Below are 18143 nucleotides of genomic sequence, written 5' to 3' on the forward strand. Positions count from 1 at the left end.
ATTGTGGGCATCCCACACTGTCACCTTCATACTGAAATCTGTTTTTATTTATAGCAGTAGTACAGTTTTTAAAGAAAGTCAAGCAACCCATTTTTTGTGTTGAAGTAGCAGATTTCTTGAAATCTTAAACTGAACACAACATTTCAGCCCTCCAAGTTTTTCAAGGAATATTTCAGTGATTTTGATTTGTTTCACTGTGCTACAGCACCTCTTTTCTTTCTAATCCCCTTCTGTTATATATACGAGGTTCTACAGTTGAAGTTCCACTTAGATGCAGGAAGGAGAGTGGCAGCCAACAAGTTCATATTTCTGTCTCTGACTTTGCAGGCTATGTACAACCTCTTATCCACATACATCAGATGACATGTTTTCTATTCAACCTACAATTCTCTCCTTTTTCCTTGCTCTTTAGGATAAGTTTAAACTGAGCAGCTCTTCTCCCAATTCATTTAAAGATAGGAAATTCACATAAGTTACACTTCTGCGTGACCTATATCAGGGACTGTCAAACAGGTCTCCCACAACAACTCTGCGCCCCGTGTCCACCCCTTACTTCCCTCCTAGAATTTTTGCCCGAATTATTGCCCCCGTGATATCCCCCCATTAAGTGCAATGCAATAACCTACGCCATCAGCTTCATGTCTCTCCCTTTCCATGCTACCCTTCCTTTGAATGCTAGCCTGGCAAAAGACAGCAAATGCCATTATAGGAATTACTACAGGCTGACCAGAGAGACAGAACTGAGTTCCCTGTTTCTTGCCCAGTCTTTTCTCTAACCATCTGCCTGTTTCCATAAGACCTGTATGTCTGCAACAGAGCTGGAGAACACTGCCCCCCCACCAATGCTGACTGGGAATTGAACGAGTGGTTCAGAAGTTAGTGGCCAGGTGGGAGGACAGGCTAATGGACAGATGGATGGACAGATGGAACAATTGCATAAGCAACCTTCCCTCAAACTAAAATAAAACTTTGAAGTCCCACCTGTTCCACAAAGCATTTCATCAGCACTAGCCACTCCCATTTCAAGGTTTTCTCTTTTATAATAGGCTACACTGCATAAAGTAGTAGCTTTCGTCTATAGACTTACCAGATCAACACATTACTGACTGTACATCACGATGTACAGCTACAGTGCTCCATAAATAACTGTCTTTAAACACAAGCTGTACCCAAACAAAATTTCACAGTTAAGTAGAAAAATAATGGTTGCATAAAAACGTTATAACAGCATGTAATTTAAAACATCCTTCGTAATAATAATGCCAACAAAAAAAGGAGAAAACAAACACAAGATTTGGAGTGGGGCTTTTTAGGTTTGGGGGGCTGTGTGGGGATTGGTTTTTGGTTTTGTATTTTTTAAAGAAATACTAAAAGATGTCAAGAAGTAAAAATAAAGACTACTACCAATTAAAGGATCTGCAAAGGCGTCTTGCATTTCAACAGCCTAAGATTGTGTGAAGGGATAGAGAAGAAGCTGTGCTAGATGAACAGATGGATCAGGAAAGTGTGAAGAGGTCCATAAGGTAGACTCAAGTTTTTAAAGCACAAAACTTCTGAAGCGAGCATAGACTCATTGTACGTGTTTCCATACAAGGATTAGTTAGGGTGAGGGATTTTAAGGGTTTCTATTGGCTTTTTTTAAAAACTTACGGATGTAGGTAGACAACAGCATACTACATATGCATGTAAGTGGAGGATTTGGGGATACTGCAACTCCATCCTTGCCTGACAAGCAAGGCAAGGAAGACTGGAAGCATTTTGCAGACGTTAAGCAAACAACCAGATGGTAACGTTGTGGATGTGGCAGATAAGAGTAGAAACAAAAAAAAGGAGGGAGATCAGAGTCAAAAGGAGAAAAAAAACCCAAACTGCTGGCACCAAAGACCTTTGCTTCATTTTAGCTGGAATTGTCTTTTCAAGTACTCAAGATAATGATCAAAAAGATAATGCGGCATTATTTAATTTTACACAAATTCTTCCTAGTGACATTTTAGGAATAATTATATTTTTATGAAAATACTGCTTTTGAACAGAGGTCTAACTAGGCAACCTCCTGAGGTCCCTCTTCCATCCCTGACGTCAACTATCACTTCAAAATACCCTAAGTAATCCTTTTAAAAACAGCAGCAGAAAGTTGGGGAAGAGGTATTCCATATTTATTAATAGATTCAGCCTCACTTCAGTGAACATCCATTTTGCAAATAAAAAAAGGATATAATTTTAAAAGTGTATGTTCGAGGTTCATAACTGAAAATTATTAACATCTATTGTCACTGCTGTGACGTTTGCCTACTCTTTGACTAATAGACAGCTTTAACTTTTGGATTAATAATTCTATATATAAGTAAATCATACACAAATTAAACTTTTTGATCTCAAATGGTACATAACATAAAAAGCAAACTTGTTCTCAGTTATCATAACTATGCCCATCCCCTATTTTTCATCCCCAAAGTATATTCTAACAACACAGAAAACACTTAAGAGCTGCCAGTGCATCCACCAACTATTTTGAACATGAATTGGAAATATCAATTAAGATGTAAGACTAAAAACAATTTCATATACTATATGAGGTGCTGTATGTTTTGACATTTTTAAGACTTCTCCACCTCTGAAGGCGGTCACATAAAACTGAAGTCAGATGGGCCCCAATCCTGCATACTCTTCTACATAAGCCATACAACTGAAGTCAAACATATGTTTAACTTATTACATGAGCACAAATATTCACAGAGAGGGCTTAAGTGACTCCAGGGAATAAACAAAACGCTGCCAAGTGTTCAAAATAAAAAACAGAAGAGGAAACTTTTCCTGCAATTTGTTTTCAGCTACTGTAAAGTTTTACTGAACACAGCAGGCTGACAGGAATTTAGAACAAGTGTAATAGCTCTGACAAGAGGAGCTTTACAAGGAGCGGTCTATGACATATCCCCACTTTCCATGCGCCTCAGTTTTGCTATTACTATTTCAGATAACAGCCAAAAATGCCATCTATAAAAAGCCCTACCATCTTGGAAGATGTGGAACAATCAAACTACATTACATTTATTCATGGAAAACCACTCTGATGAAACTGCAATTAACATGATACACTGCAGCATGCAAGATACTCTTACTCTTGAAATTTGTTGTAAGAGAGTAACATCCAAATTGTTCCAGCAAGCTTTTGAAGCTTATCTACTACAGCAAGTCTGGTGGAGAACTACCAAGATGATCAGGGGACTGGAGCATCTCCCTTATGAGGAAAGGCTGAGAGACTTGGGTTTGTTCAGCCTGGACAAGAGAAGACTGCGCGGGGATCTTATCAATGTTTATCTGAAGGGCGGGCGTCAAGAGGATGGGACTGAACTCTTTTCAATAGTGCCCAATGACAGGACAAGGGGCGATGGGCACAAGTTGGAACACAAGAAGCTCCACCTAAACACGAGAAAAAACTCCTTCCCTGTGAGGGTGCCAGAGCAGTGGCACAGGCTGCCCAGGGAGGCTGCGGAGTCTCCTTCTCTGGAGACATTCAAAACCCCCCTGGACGCGTTCCTGTGCCCCCTGCTTTGGGTGTGCCTGCTCAAGCAGGGGGGTTGGACAAGATGATCTCCAGAGGTCCCTTCCAACCCCTGCCCTTCTGTGATTCTCATCAGAACACAGTTTCCTCTTTGCCATCATCTAGAAATGTTGTCCAGATGAAAAGGGAGAGGAGAGAAAAAAGCAGTACATGCCACCAAGCATCGTGAGCCTACAACATTCAGGAACCTTCTGCTCTGCCGACACAGCATAGTGCCAATGCACACGCAGGCAAACAATGGGAGTTTCAGAGATGTGTATTACACAAAAACTAAACAAGACCTGCTTAAGATTAGGAAATGTAGCACCAAGCAGGAAGCTTATAAACACAAATTTACTGTGCTCTCAAGTTTAGTTCAAAAGTTTCTATGCTTTAAAGATAAATATTTACATACAAAGTCCCACTTGTGGTACAAAGCTTAAAAAAGTTACCAGCTGGCAGCTATTTTGCTGACATGAAATGAGATTGTTCTAACAGGTTGAAATGTCACCGAGTCTATCGCATACAGGCCAAACAGAAAGCTCTACCTTCTCAAGGTCAGAAAGGGATGAGACTGTAAAGCAGTGAATTGTACACTCAAGCAGCTACTCACTTACTTCACATGTAAGTGGGGCTTTACAGCCGAGCAGTCGCTCATTCATAAGCGCTAAGCTCAAAGTAAACCAAATGTACTGAAAAACTCCGAGTGATTCTGTGCCAGATAGTTATCCCAGATGACCACAATTCAGCGGGAATTTAAAAAAAAAAAAAAACATTTCAAGATCACAACAACTTCTACAAGTTTGAAAACTAAGGGTTTCCCCACAAACACAAGGGCTTCACAAATAGTTGTTAGATGATGAGGTCAACCAAAATATAGCTCTAAGGAGCTAAGCTAAATAAGAATTCTCCCCTATAAATAAATCATTGCGATAACTATTTCTCTGAGTTCACTAGGAAACATACAGTTCCTACAATACATGATGATTTTTAAACACTGACACCTAATTATGAAGACAAGTGGAGGAGGAGGTGAAAAAAGTTGTTTTTACATTCAAGGTCCAATAATAATTATTATTATTTTATACTTAATAGTTGAATAAATATTTTATTCTACTGAACCTTACAGCCACATCCTCCCTTTCCTTCAGCTGAATGAAGCAGTGTATTACCATTAACATCTGTACTTCTACAACTATCTGTAAGAAAAGGTTAACAGAGACAGCAATACAATTCACCAAAATAATGGAGCTCTATGCGGCTGGTATAATAAAGATTCAGTTAAGAACTTATTCACATTTTTGTTTTTCAGAGAAGTTTGGGGTTTGGTTTGGGGGCTTCCCCCCCAATCTTTATTTAAAATATTGCCAGGCAAGTATTTTTCATGAATGCCACCCCTGGGAAGATTACCTTCTTTTTCCAAAGTAAGAGTCAGTGTTAATTTAAGTTATCCTACTGTTAAAAAAACATCAACTAAAGGATTAATTTTCACGACATTAATGGGCAATTCCAACACTAGGAGGTTCAACCAGCTTATAAAGGAAATACAAATCTGAAGCCAAACTAGAACACACTGACATCTCTTCTGGAGTAATGTTAGAAAAATAAATCTAATTGCACTAGAGCTAGAATTAAAAGCTTCTGGAGACAAATGCTTCAGCATCACAGATAAATATTACCATTAAAGTTCATATGTAATGACTTTCTATCCATTTGTTCCATACACATTTTAAAACAATCTTCATACGAACAGAGAAGCAGAACACAACTCTTACTTGAGAACTCACATATTCATTTCTGAAAGTTATTCTGCCTAAAGGAAACAGGCATAGAAGTTCTCTAAAGGCTAGCTTATTCCTAGGAAATTCTCGTGGTTGCCTCAGAGAAGGGAGGAAAAAAAAATATATGCAACATTTCTATAGCAACAGATTTTAAGACATGCAGAACCTTATAAATTTATTTTGTTCTGTCATTGTGATTTCATCAAGATATTTAATACAATTATTTCTGATGTGCTAAAATATCTTAACACAGTGACAAAGAAATGCATTATCACATTCTAAATAAAAAAAGCTTATTTTTAAAAGCTGAATGCATTAGTGTCATGAACATTCAGCAGTTTAACATTTTTCCTTCATCCATATTTGATATTATGAAACTGCACAGACTCGGCAAGAGGGCTGATGTCATAATAGTGATTTCCTCAGTTTACTTATATATTGTTTTAATGCTCATTTTAATTTATATAATGACATTAATTCTTACTACTTCCAATGCTGAAAGCTGATACTGCAATTCACAAACAAATCTACTAGATACTAAAGTATTACAGTTAGAATACAGAATTTGGAACCAGGAAATAAAGTCTATTACTCATTATATTACATACATTCTTTAGTGACAGCAAGTCACTGACAATTCTCATGCCTTGATGTCCTGATGTAAACACCAAGATAAAAATCTAGGGTTGCTAGGCTTAGCTCATGAGCAGTGCTAAAATTCTTTAAAGTTCTCAAATAGACATTATGGCAAATGCAAGCCACTCTTGTTCCTTTCACACGAGGAGCACACACAATTCACAATGACTTCGTTTATCCTCCATGTCAACACATTTTCAGGGTAGCTCCCTCTCATTACTGTTTCATGACCCATGTTCATGCTCTGCTCAGCGTAAGCACATAGCTCAAGAAAATTCTTATTTATAAGAATTCATATCCTACCCAGAGCTTAAATAATACCTAGGAGAACCATTGGTTGGTTTTTTCTTTCCAGATTTCTACTGCTGAGCATTGTGCGTTCAAGAGAGAGAAAACTAATGCTTATATGTGAACAGTTTTCAAGAGCATCCATATATAGTCAGTATTATAAATAGCTATTTTTATAACAGAACTGAACTAGCTTTTCGTTATATATAGAGGAGGGTGTTTGCTGCATACAGAAATTATTCTCTTATTCTACCTTGTACTTGCAGTCTTTGCTCTCCTCCCACTCACATAGTCCTGCTCCATACAACAGAAATAGCCACCGCTAGTGTCAAACCATGCTGGCACTATAGTCAACTGTACCAGTGCTCCAAAAATAGTTTCAAACAGACTAGCCCAAAACTCTTTTTATAAAGAAGTTCTCCCTATACTGACCATGCAGTTTTTTACATTTTCCTGTAGCTCTTTCACTAGTAAAAAGGGCTTATGAAATTGATATTCTCAAGGGTTTTCTGAGGAATACAGAGCTACAGTAAGCATTTCAGTATTTGAATCTCAAAATGTATTTTTTCCTCATCATTATTACACTAAACTGAAAGGATCTATGAGAACATTAAAATGGAGCTGTAATTTCTTTGTTTCAACACTTCAAGTTTTGAAAACTAAGCCAAAGCAGATCAGCTACAGCACTAACAGGCTTGTTACAACTCTCATGTTAATGTCAGACAAAAGGAATCAAAACAAATTTCTAGTTTCAGCTTCCAGAACGTCCAAATCTAAAACACTAAAAAAACCACCCAACTTTAACATAAAGCAGCAGTAGATTATGTATCAGATTCATTAAAACTGTCAGCATTCAAATAAAGTTAGAAATCAGGCATAATTGCAAGCATTTTTACATGTGTGTTTTTGAATGATGATAAGTGCTTTCAACTGCAGGTCTAAGCACTGGCTGAAATTAATTCAAAGGATCTAGTTCCAAAATACGGTATAGTACTCGCTCCTTGCAGCACTTGATTGCTACAGCTTTAGATTTCTCCCCTTCCCTGCAAACTGTGGTCTTTCACCCATTGTAATGTATCATCCAGTTTTTCTGCATGGCAGAAAAATCTAAGGGGCTAAAACATGGCGACAAAGATTTTGATACAATTTTGATTTAAATCTCTAAATACCACAGTTTTAGGTAAATACTGACAAACAAGGCCATACTCCTGAGAGTTATTCAATGTGGAGGCTTCTTTAGGCAGAGAGCTCTCTCCTTGCAGAGCATCTTGCCAGAAGTACAAAGGGGGAGATTTTCCTTCCTATTGCCAAATGAGCAAAATGAGAGAAATCTTAAAACACCCACGCAACCAGAGGTAGCGTTTAAGCCTGTACAACAGAAAAAGCCAATACTTCTATTATTCAATCCACCTATTAAAATGGGGCTTCGTGTTTCTACTTCAGGCAGGTATATTTCACAAAAAGCTTGCTTTTCTTTTTTTCCTCAACTGCAGATCTCCTTACTGTTAAGTCAGAGCACACACACATACAAAGATATGAAAAAAATCCTAAAAATCATGTTGTTTTAGGCAAACCCAACAGACTGTGTGAAATGTTAGATTTGACACCCTTACACTGAGGTCTGGGAAAAAAGATAGTGAAGTGTCCTCATAGATAGTAAAATGAAGTGGGAATTGTAGGTTGTATTAGCCAAGAAACCATTATTAACGGGCAATATACGACTTGAGCACTCGTTATACTCGAAGCTGGCGGTGCTCAACATCTCCCTGAAAATCAGCAGAGAGGCAGGACAACCAGAGAAACTAACAGGACAATTTAAAACTTCTGTCCCGCAATACTGCAGAATCTGAAGGCCATTCATGATCTGCATCTATCGGTATGCCAATGGATTTTCCTAGCCCTCCTCTGTTTTATATTTTCTCACAGCCTATTTGAGACCTTCCAAATCTTTCCTAAATAAATATATATTTGGAATAAATAAGAACTCTTTTAGGTATACGTGTAGACTAATGTATTCCCATCTTGACAAGTCTACCGAGCAGAAGTCAGGTAATATCTTCCCTCACCCCAAGGCACAGCACACAGGGATTTGCATGATCATTACTGATTTCACTATGGCAGTTTTACGCTGTTGCTGTTTCAGACAGCTACCTGCCGCAGCAATGGTAGGCAGTGCACGATGCAGACAGAAGGAGGATCTCTGAGAGCGAGGCTGGAGTAGTTCAGCAACAGCAACAGCGCACAGAGCCCTCGCATACACCAGAGAGAATGGAATGGGAGCAGAGCTTCTTGCTCCTCCAGCCCAGGAAGAGGCATTGCTGCAAACACACAAAACCCTGCTTGAAATAAAGCCTTTTCCCTTCCACATGCTCAAGTCCAAGGATAGCAACCGAGTTTTCCCTGCTCACCGACCATTATAAAAGAGGAAACCTGGGAGGAGAATGAAGGAATATCCCAGCAATGGGAATCCCGGCATCCCTCTTCCTCCCAGCAGCTCTGACTGAGGAACAGCCTTCTCTCCTGGGTGTTGTCCCCTCCGATGCTCTCCATCACCACCTACCTACCTGGTAACAACTAGTATATTTTCTCATAACCGGCACAGAAAATGCACAAGCCCAGCGACGGTGTGACCGATTTAAAAAAAAAATAAAATAACCAACAACGCAGAGAAACACTCCTTCACCCAAATCACAATAATCTAAGTGGTATCCTTTTTGAAAAAAAGCCAGAAGCCCTCCCTGCCAGAGGGAAGGGGGTGTCAGGGAAGCAATGGGGAGATCCAGCCCCAGGCAGGGAACACAGGCGGGATCCCGCAGCCGCCCCCCTCCCACCACCACCTCCCGGGGCACCTCAGCGAAACTGCGACCCGCGGGACCGCGGCGGGGCCGCGCCCGCGGGCTCTGCCCTCTCCCGAGCGGGCACCGCCGCCGCCAGACTCCGCCTGGCACGGTGGCCCCGCCGCCCCCCCCCGACCTCACCGGCCGGACGCACCTGGGCTGCGGAGCGGGGCGGGGCGGGGCGCGGAGAAACCCACCGGCCCCGCGCCCGCCGCGGCAGCGCCCGCCGGGGAACGGCTCCCGGCGGGATGGGGGGGGGGGGAAAGGAGAGGGACGGGACGGAGCCGAGGGAAGCGGGTGAGGCGCAGGGCTGCCCCGCCGCTGCCGCCGCCGCCGCCGCAGCAGCAGCAGCGAAAAGCCCAACAGCCGGGAGGTGACAGGTGAGGGCGGCGGAGGGCAAGGGACGACCGGCCAGCGCTCGCCCGGCCCCGCGCAGCTCCCCTACCTCCGCTCCGCCGCTGCTCTCCTTACACCCGGCGGCGCGCGCGCGCGACAGTCAGTCAGTCAGTCAGTCAGTCAGTCAGTCAGTCAGTCAGTCAGCCCGCCCGCCCGCCGCCGCCGCCGCCGCCGCCCCCTCGCTTCGCTTCGCTTCGCTCCGCTACCACTCCCCCGCCCGCCGCCGCCGCCCCTCCCTACCGCCGCGCTCAACCGACACCACTAGCCGCCCGGCCCCGCCCCCAAGGCTGCACTGACACCTCTTCCCGCCTGTAGCAGAGGAGCTAGCTGGCTCCAGGCCACACCCGCTCCCTCCTAGACCAATAGGAGCTAGCCATGATCCTTTCCCCCTACCGCCCCCCCTCACCGGCACCGCCCGCATCCTCGGCACCGCCCGCCCCGGCGGCAGGTTCGGTTGACTCGCAGCTGCCGAGCAACGGGCGGCGGGGCCGGGCCCGGGGTCGTGCCGGGGGACAGGCGGCGGCGGGCTGCGGCGGGCTGCGGGGGGAGGTGTGGCTGCAGGGGAGGTGGCGGCGGCAGCGGCAGCGGTAGCTGTGAGCGACACCTCCGGCGGCGGCGGCGGCGGCGGCGCAGGCAGGTGGCGGTGCGGGGGGCAGCCCCCGGCAGCAGGGCAGGGCAGGGGGGCTATGAGGGACGTGGCCCGCCCCGGACAGGGAGTGGGGCAGGTGGCCTCTCGTTCCGAGGGGGTCGCCGAATTGATGCGCTTTTTTCCTTTTTTTTTTTTAAATTTATTTTTTTGGCATGGAAACCGGTGCACGCCCCCGTCACGCAGCGCCGTTAGTCACCCGTGTGGGGAACGGGGAGGGGGCGGGGAAGGGCCGTAGGAACTGCCTATGGAGGATGGATGGATGGAGGGAAGGGCGGCGGGGATGCTAGAAATCACTATCTCCTTTTTTTTCTCAGTTCAGCTCGTGAAGCGTTGAACATGTCCCCAGCACTCAAGTGTTTCTCCAACCTGTACAAAACCATAATCTCCACTCGCAGTTTGTGTTGCCGGTGTCTGTGAGGCTTGCACTTACCAGCTTTGCTCACACAAATTAAAAATGCAGTTAACTAAAGCCACTTTCAAGGAAACATCAAATATCAGACCCACCATGGCAAAATGCTGTTCTGCAAGTTATGGATGCTTCAACTCTGCTCCCATTTTTTTGGTATGAATCACAGAATCACAGAAGGGTAGGGGTTGGAAGGGACCTCTGGAGATCATCTTGTCCAACCCCCCTGCTTGAGCAGGCACACCTAGAGCAGGGGGCACAGGAACGCGTCCAGGGGGGTTTTGAATGTCTCCAGAGAAGGAGACTCCGCAGCCTCCCTGGGCAGCCTGTGCCCCTGCTCTGGCACCCTCACAGGGAAGGAGTTTTTTCTCATGTTTAGGTGGAGCTTCTTGTGTTCCAACTTGTGCCCATCGCCCCTTGTCCTGTCATTGGGCACCACTAAAAAGAGTTCAGTCCCATCCTCTTGACATCCACCCTTCAGATATTTACAAGCATTGATAAGATCCCCACGCAGTCTTCTCTTGTCCAGCTGAACAAACCCAAGTCTCTCAGCCTTTCCTCATAAGGGAGATGCTCCAGTCCCCTGATCATCTTGGTAGCTCTTTCCTGGACTGCAGTGGTTATTTAAATTAGAAAAATGGCATGAAGCTCACTGGACATAACATGCCGTAGGACTCGGTGATGGTTGAGTATTGCTAATCTAACACTAACCAAAGTATATTTCTTTTGTAATGATATGAACCTTAAAAAATCTGTGCAGACAGATAACAGAACTTAAGGCATTGCAGTGCATAAAAATCAGGCTAATCATTTCCATTTGTCATTCCACACAGACTGTTTCATGAGCCTTGGGGCACGTAAGTGTTTTAGTTTGGATCAGGGATGCACTTTTGAAGTAAATGCTGTCATCATCTCTGCTTACAGTGCTTTGATTCACAGTGTGGAGTGGAGTGCATGAAGTAGATCCCATTTGAATGAAGCTAAACTGGCAGAGGTGCTCCAGGAGTGCACCTAATGCATTCCAGCCACAAATGAGCTATTGGTGGGACTCAAACTGAACTAGTCGAACACAAGGAACCCCTGAAATGTGTATAGCTTGGAGATAAGGTCCTCAGCACCAACCATTGCAGGTCTTCTGTTAGGCCTTGGTGCTTTGCTAGTATAGTCAAAGACTTGGAGCTTTGTAGTCAGAAGGAATGTCCCAGAGGATTTCTAATGTAATATCTGAAAGACCTGATTCATGGTTCACAGCAGGCAGTCAAGCTCATATTCTGAAATTTTGATGCTTACAAGTCTGCCAAAGCTCCCATATTGCTCTGTCAGGAGTACACCACATATTCCATAGCTATAAGGATAACTTGAAGGTCAAGATGTGATGCTGTTGTCTACAGGGTAGAAAATGCGCTACCAGTGTTGCTACTCCAGATTTTGTCAGTGGCTTTTGTGGTCCTTAATTATCCCCCTGTGCCTGTAACTGATGCCAGGACAGAAGGCAGTGGTGCCACAAATTAAAAATTAAGATAAATGACTAGGTAACGCTTTAATGCTTAAAAATAACTAAATAAATTTCCGGTAACATATGCTAGCAATTAAAACAATTTTTTAATATCAGTGTATCTTGTCATTTTAATATGAGCCCAGATTGTAAGTGATGTAGTACATGGTGAATTTTTGAGAGAAGGCATAGACAGAACCACTGCTGTGGCAAAATCTGAGCAGAGAACTGTGGATTTTTTGTTATAACGTACACAAAATCACTTATCCTACACTGCTTAGGATAAGAAGCACTTATCCTACAGTGCTTCTCACAAGTTTCATGCACTGACATGATGTACTTACTCTTTTTACTGAGATCTGCCTTCTTTTGGATGTTTCTCATAATATGGTATGTGATAGAGAAGATAGAACACTTGATAATAAACTTTAATCTTGAGCTTTGCTTCAATAAGGACAGCAGTCCATAATTTTACATGCCTGAAATCAAAGATAATAGCTTGCTTGTCTTCTGGGTTTCTTCAGGATTGATCATCAGATTCTTCTCCCTCATCCTGTGGTTATAACAGAAATGTTAAGAGTACAAGAGATTTTTGTTCACCGCGTCCAAGACTTTAAGGCTAATTTCACTCAACTAAAAAGACGGGGTTTTCTAATGTGAAATCTTGCAAATCAGCATGGCTGTGGAGGCCAAGCCCTTTTTCTGTGACACACACATCGTGGTCTGTAATAGAGATTTTGTTTTGAGAAACTAGACTAGGCTCCACCGCACCACTAAAATAAAATAGAGGAAAAAATATGATTTACCAGGTAAACCAAGTATATATGACTCTGAATACAAATAAGTAGCAGGTTTCATTCGTAACAGGATACCATTTTCAGACATTTTTCCCCATAAAAAGAAGGGGAAATGCCCAAGTTTGGGCCACCTAAGTGTTTTTTCCAGGGACTCCTACGGGGGTTGCGGAGTGATCCAGGCCAGAGACAAACACTTGAAGGCAGCAGCCAGATTGTCTTGGCTTCCTTTTTTGGTCCCACAAGCTAGCTGGCTCGGTGTCAGGCTGGCCCTCCAGTGCAGATCAGAGCAGTCTGATCTGTTCTGCTGGAAACGGCGTGAAGTGCCAAGTCCTACACGTGTCTTCTCTAGGAGCGCCTGTGAGTCATTGTATCAGCCAGGCGTACAGGCAGCTACTGGTCTGATGGCTAACCAATGTAATACAGTCTCGGTAGGAAAGAGCTGCTTACCCACTGCATCTGTATCAAGCCACTGACACTCAGAGCCAAGCAGGAATAAATTTGATGTAAGCATCAGTGGAAGTGGATGGCAAGAGGGTACTGAGTAAGTAGCATTATCCATACGGTTTAGACAGGTATAAATGTAAATACAAGGGGCAAGATACTACCACAGTGTTTTAGAAGAGCCTTTAAACAGGCAGAAATCAATGGCAGTTTTGCCTAGCTGAAAAGTGCAGAAATTGGCACATGGATAGGAGCAGATCATTCATTTATTCTTTCTTGCAGTGACATTTCATTACACAGAGAAGAAACAAAAACCATGAAGAAGTGAATAGATATTGTTTCCTTCCTAGGGTCTTGAGAGAAAACAATGCAACAAAAGGGAGTGATGCTGGTTTTATTATTATTCTCTCCAAACTGGCTGTTGCTTTCCCAGGAACCAAGCTCTCAGCTGAGCAAGCAGTAATTTACAAAGAATTTTATCATGAATTTTCTATACAGCGTTGCATGTTTCATACATACAATAAAAGGCGACAGTCACAATTCTCGGGTGGTAGAGTTTGCTACAACTGCACTGACACCCTTTCACAAAGCTTTTCTTAAGATCTGTATTTTAAAATGTGTAATTTGCAAGTATTGCTCTTGAATGGGATAATTTAATTTTGAAGACTGGGCTCATGATCAGAGAGTTATGGCTTTATTCCTCCCTCTGCAGTCATTTCCATGCAAGGGCTACAAACTAATTTTTTCCTCCTCCATTTAGTGGCTGCAGCAACCATCCTTCACCGAAATGGCAAGTGGTTCACTCCACAAGATTCACCTGGTACGGGAGTTTGTGGGGATGCAATTGGGATGAGGCTTTTTTGCGCATCCCCACCACAGAACTGCTAGCTGTCCTGTCTGCCCAGCACTTCTAAGCCAAACAGAGCCCTGCCTGGAGGGAAGTAACAGAAGCAGTGGTGCTTGGTCTGTAAGAAATAGTTTGACTGTCTTATTTAACAAGACTTGTTTAGGCTATGAAAAGTACCAGTGATCTAGAGCTTACCTACTCTCTGCCTCTTAGTTTAAAAATAGGTTTTCTGTGCTGCTTAGCCACCTGCTGTATGCATTACCACTGCCCTTTCTTCTGGCTTCCTAAAAATATGTGGGTAGATTGCAAGATACACATTCTGCTTTTACAGAGCCAGGGCTCAGCCTAATTATAACCTGCAAAATCAGGATGTGACTGTTTTGACTTGCAGAAACAAAGATGAATAATTGAGTTGTTTACATTCAATTTGTTTAGATACTCTGACCTCAGTCCACTTTTTACTGTAATTAACTATGTTTATTACAGTGCTGATACCTGATGAAAGAACCTATCTGTGCAAGCCATCATTTGCATTGTATTTTCCGATGAAGTAAATTGACTTTTAGTGAAGTAAAACCACTTTTGTTGTTCTTTTGTAATTCTAAAGTCAGCATGTAACTTTTCCATGACAAGAAAATAGTACACAGAATAAAGTTAAATAATATTTCTTTCCAGACTACAGTAATTCAGACAATCTGACATTCCAAAGAACTATACGTCTTTATTTCAATAATAATGACCAGTTATGGTGAATGGGTTTCATTCATCCTAATATCTCTTACTGTGTGTAATAGGCACCTGCGGTGTGTACGTAGGTAGCTTTGCCCATGAGGTATTTTATCCTTGAGCATAATTCATAGTTTTATGTCAGCATTTGGTTGGAACAAGACAGGGGGTAAGATGACATGATTGCAGGGTGGCTTCATGTTGCAGTAGTCTGTGTCTTAAGTTCCGAGGGCAATTCCTGTATGTCTAGACCCATCAACGCTGCAGTCCTCAGCTCATCTCAGAATAATGGTACTGGCACACATCATTACAGTCACACAGATCACATTGCCTTCCACCTCCTTTTTCCCTCGCGGAGCTCTGGTGTCCCTAGCAATGATGTCAGAATGAAAACAGATAAGATAGGATATCTCACATATTTTTCCAGTGATTATTCTCTTAAAATCAGTTCTCTTTTCAGAGCATTTGTAACTTTCCATAAACAGTTTCCCAAAGCATGCCATTCTCATATTTAAATATTTGATTTTCCTTCTCTGACTTCTCCCTTGTACTCCTTTCTCTCTTGGTTGCATTTAAACTTTACTTAGTATTGTTTTCACCTATACCAGCAGTATCCCTCACTTGGGGCTCTTTTGACCTATTTTCTAAGACAATAGGTTTCCATAGGAAAGAAGACTCACCCTTATCACCCTTCCTCTCTAGAAGAATTAGAATTTATTAACTGTCTTACTAAGCCAAGCCTAACAGAGAGCCTATGCTGCTATGTGTAGCGTCTGTATACAGAATCCCAAAACTTTATGCACGAAACAGTAATATGTGAAATATTGCAATGCTGGCATTGTCCCACCAAATGTAATCTTCACTTATATCCAAGATATAACTTGGGTTTAGTGTATTTTTAACAAGGGAAAAGATGCATATGGCTTTTGTAGCCTGATGTACGGAAGATTATGTTCTAAAATAGAAATTTAAATGCAGCACAGAGAGAGGGGTTGCACAACAATATCAACACAGTTGAGATGTTACAATTTCTACCTATAGTAACACGTATTTTCATCGCTATTGTTCTTAAAGAGTCCTACTCTTGGACAGAATTCTTATTTAGGTGGATCACATGTCATACAAACACACAATAAGATGATCATCCCTGCCTCCAAAACCTTATAATTCAAGAGGTAACAGATGAGATAGTGTTGGGAAAGGATGAGGTAGTTCACACAACATGATAGACAGTTGCCTAGACTTAACCAAATCTGTAGCATTGTGGCAGAGGTGAATTTCAAATAGAGATTTTTAAGGAAAATACTGAAGTGGATTGGCTGACGTTTATGAGGAACTCAGCAACAGCACATGGGAGCAGTATGGGAGATAAGGTGGATGTGCATACCTGGAATTTTAACCAGCAGATGATAACTATCACCCTGGGTAGGCTGGATGTAAGAGCTTGAGAGATTATATGGTGGGGATAGATTGCAAATGGACTTGAAAATGAAGGCAGTGTACACTGATGCTGTAAAGATGGGGAGAACAAAGAAAGGATTGTAAGAGAGGACGATTTAGAACTTACCAACTCCCTGAATGATGATGAATTATTAAGGTAGTGCATGGCATGGGTAAGGAAACAGATGTTGCAGCAATCAATGTATGGCATAATGAAAATTCGGATGAGTTTTTAGTATGCAGATGAATGCAAAAAGCCTTCTACTAGAAATGTTAGAAGAAAGCCATGTTAGGATTACAGCATAATTTGGCTGTAAGAAAAAAGATGGAGGCGGAAAGTGCAGGTCAGTGGCAGGCTAGATATGATTTGTCATGGTGACTGCAAAGGAGATGCAACTGGAAGTGTTGTTCTATACATACTGTTCTTGGGGTCACGTCCCTGAAGAACAAATCTGAGCCAGATTTTTTGAGACTTTCCTTTGAATAAAAACAGGCAGATCTGGAGTGAAGGGATGAATATTCAAAATAATCACTAAATGTCATAGGGTTAGATCATCATAAATGCTGGAGGTGGGTCGAAAGAACTCCAAATGGCATGAAGTGGTAATGGACAGATGTACAGAGGGAAAACAACATAAAAAGACAGTCACAGAACCTTAAGGAAGACAAGGTTTCAATGATGGTTTATTATTTTTCAACTTTGGTCAGCTCAAAACCAGTGAGGGACACAAGTAAGAGCAGATTGTGTTGTGCCTAAGGGGAGAAGGATAGTTTACAGAGGTTCTGGGATGAAACTGGAGAAGAGATATGTTTAATGATCTTGGAGATGGGAAAGAGGAGGAGAGCAGTCTGTAGCTGGTGAGAAAAGGGGATCAGAAAAATAATGGTTTTGGTGGGAGCATTAGAACAGAAGGAGGAGTGAACAACAGTTTGCTCAGGATGGAAGAACTGAGGTAAATGGAGGAGTTGGAAAAGAGAAATTCTTAATATATGTCATGGAAGAAGGAAAGGCGTTACAGAACGAGAAGTGATGGAAAGCAGATGTCTTCATGTAGAAGACATTGGTGAGATCCCAATGTGGAGAGCGAAGGAGAAGCAGGAGCAGGGTAAGAGGGAGGGTGATTCAGGGTAGCAAAAAGCCTACTTGAGATGACAGATGTTCTCCAACTGGAGAATGAGGAATTACTTAACTAGGAAACTGGAAAAACTGAAGATGGATAAAACAAACTTGTAGCTGGGAAAGACAGCTTGACTCAGAGCTAGCTGTTTTGGAGTAGGAGAGAGGCAAAAGAAAAGGGTGAAGAGTGAAGCAGGCAGGAACTGAACAACAATCCCTGAGATCGAAGGAGAAAGGAAAGAAAAAATGTGGGAAAAGAAAAGGGAGACCAATACTGATAAATACTGATGACCTGGAAGTTGTGGAAAGACTGAGTGACAACGCATGAGGGAGAAGACGACCTTAAGTGTGAAGCTGAAAGATACATGATCGTTGTTTAAAAGGAAGGAACTCAGCACCGGAGATGTGAGAATATGGCTGATGAAAATGAGTGCAAGACAGTAAGATTCAGTATAGGGTGAGCTGAAGGAGGAATGCCGACTGAACACAGAAGGGAGATGTGGGATTGGATGGATCACCAAAGGCTTACGTGGGATACAGTAAAAATAAAAGAATGCCTTGAGTTGAAATCAAAGAACAAGGCTGAGGAGAACAGCTGTATGGTGAGCAGACAGCACGAAAATGATAGGGGCAAGTGGGGAAGGGTTGTATCCAATGCTGCGAAAAATGGAGAAAGAGTATAAGGGATTTAGCCAGGGAGAAGTATAGGCAGGGAGAGAGCAAAAGCCCAGTGTGGCTACCATGAA

General features: G+C 42.6%; 1 protein-coding gene and 1 long non-coding RNA gene across 4 annotated transcripts in view; one reads left to right on the top strand and one right to left on the bottom strand.

The window, feature by feature from the left end:
- CDKL5 (cyclin dependent kinase like 5) overlaps nt 1-9615 on the bottom strand; it is a 142221-nt gene extending 132606 nt beyond the window's left edge. For all 3 annotated transcript variants that reach the window (XM_064474700.1, XM_064474684.1, XM_064474708.1), the window contains exon 1: nt 9529-9615. The gene's annotated coding sequence lies outside the window, so the exon portion shown is untranslated. The remainder of the gene's footprint in view (nt 1-9528) is intronic.
- Nucleotides 8940-14773, top strand: LOC135317976 (uncharacterized). Its single transcript, XR_010376512.1, has 3 exons — nt 8940-9463; nt 10443-10690; nt 14028-14773. It is a non-coding gene; the product is annotated as an uncharacterized LOC135317976 (long non-coding RNA).
- Nucleotides 14774-18143: the final 3370 nt, after the last annotated feature.

Source organism: Phalacrocorax carbo, chromosome 1 (assembly GCF_963921805.1).
Source record: "Phalacrocorax carbo chromosome 1, bPhaCar2.1, whole genome shotgun sequence".
NCBI classification, from domain to species: Eukaryota; Metazoa; Chordata; class Aves; order Suliformes; family Phalacrocoracidae; genus Phalacrocorax; species Phalacrocorax carbo.